General features: G+C 39.3%; 1 non-coding gene across 1 annotated transcript; it reads right to left on the bottom strand.

The window, feature by feature from the left end:
- Positions 1 to 1,084: 1,084 nt before the first annotated feature.
- LOC136216126 (small nucleolar RNA R71) lies at positions 1,085 to 1,191 on the bottom strand. Its single transcript, XR_010683117.1, has one exon. It is a non-coding gene; the product is annotated as a small nucleolar RNA R71 (small nucleolar RNA).
- Positions 1,192 to 1,456: the final 265 nt, after the last annotated feature.

The following is a 1,456-nucleotide window of genomic DNA, read 5'->3' as shown; positions in this document are numbered from 1 at the left end:
TTACTTAATGCTTGTTTGTATGTTAGCACAAGGACACTTGGTTAATATTACTTACTTAGTATCTTTGGAAATGGGACACCGGACCTTAGTGATTAATGAGAGAGAGACCCAACTCAGGAATATAGATCTAGTTCATTTAGCGATAAAAGTTAGGCACAATTGTTCGTTAGGCGTATGGCTAGGTCTGTGCTTGTTTATCTTGGATTCACTTATTTCACTTTTCGCTTGTTTTGTTTATATTAAGTTCTCACACATTATTCATCCAGTTAAGAATTTAACACTTAAGGTAACATGTTCTTCTTACTAAAGTCTAATCCCTGTGGAATACGACACTTGGTCTTACTAAATACTACATCCGACCTAGTACACTTGCTAGCGTCCCTATTTAACACACCAAGTTTTTGGCACCATTGCTGGGGATTGTTTAAACTTAAGTTTTGAAGAATACGTATGCTTATTTCGTTACATGTTAACCATCTGTTTGTCTAGTCTTTGGTTTTTCGGTTTCTAGTTTTGTATGCGAAGAGCAGGTGTTCATATCCTTCCTATAGACGTTGAAATAGAGAGAACATATAGAAGAAGGAGAAGAATACTTAGGCAAGCTAGACGCATCAAAATGGATCGCGAGGTCGAAATGCTAAATGATGAAAGACAGGGTGAGAACCATGAGGAAGTTCATGGTGAAAACGAAAATAATAATAATGGTAACCAGAGGTTGCGGATGAAGGATTACTCCATGCCATCCACTGAGGGCCATTCATAGTGCATTGTCTTACCAAATGAAGGCAATCGAATGTTCGAAGTAAAAGCTTCAATGGTTCAGATGCTACAAACAGCTGTGCAGTTCGGGGGATACCCAAATGAAGATCCAAATGCTCACATCCAAGACTTTGTCACAATGTGTAACACATTTCGTACCTATAGAAATGATAGCGATGAGGTTATCCAGCTCAAACTGTTTCCCTTTTCCTTAAAGGATAAGGCGAGGAATTGGTTGAAGAATCTACAACCAGGATCTATCACGAACTGGGAGGAGATGGCTACCATGTTCTTAATGAAATATTTTCCGCCCAGGCAAGCAATCAAGTTGAGGAATGAAGTTTCTCATTTTTTCCAAGAGGAGGATGAATCCTTATCTGAAGCATGGGAAAGATACAAAGAATTGTTGAGAAGAGTACTGAATCATGGCATACCCATGTGGATGCAAGTGCAAAACTTCTATAATGGAGTGACCAACGCGTACAAGATACAGATATAATCAGTTGCCAATGGGAATCCGGAGGAACTTGAACCTCAAGCATTGTATGAGCTAATAGAGAGAGTGGTCAACACTAGTTACAACTGGCACTCGGTGAGAGCTGATGGAAAGAGAGTCACGAATACTACAAACAGTGAGGCAATCAGCAAGTTATCCTCTAAAATGGAACAACTGGTCAAAACAATAGGAAAGATGAAC

The sequence above is a fragment of the Euphorbia lathyris genome, chromosome 1 (genome assembly GCF_963576675.1).
Source record: "Euphorbia lathyris chromosome 1, ddEupLath1.1, whole genome shotgun sequence".
Classification (NCBI taxonomy): Eukaryota; Viridiplantae; Streptophyta; class Magnoliopsida; order Malpighiales; family Euphorbiaceae; genus Euphorbia; species Euphorbia lathyris.
This window is presented reverse-complemented; position numbering and strand designations above follow the sequence as displayed.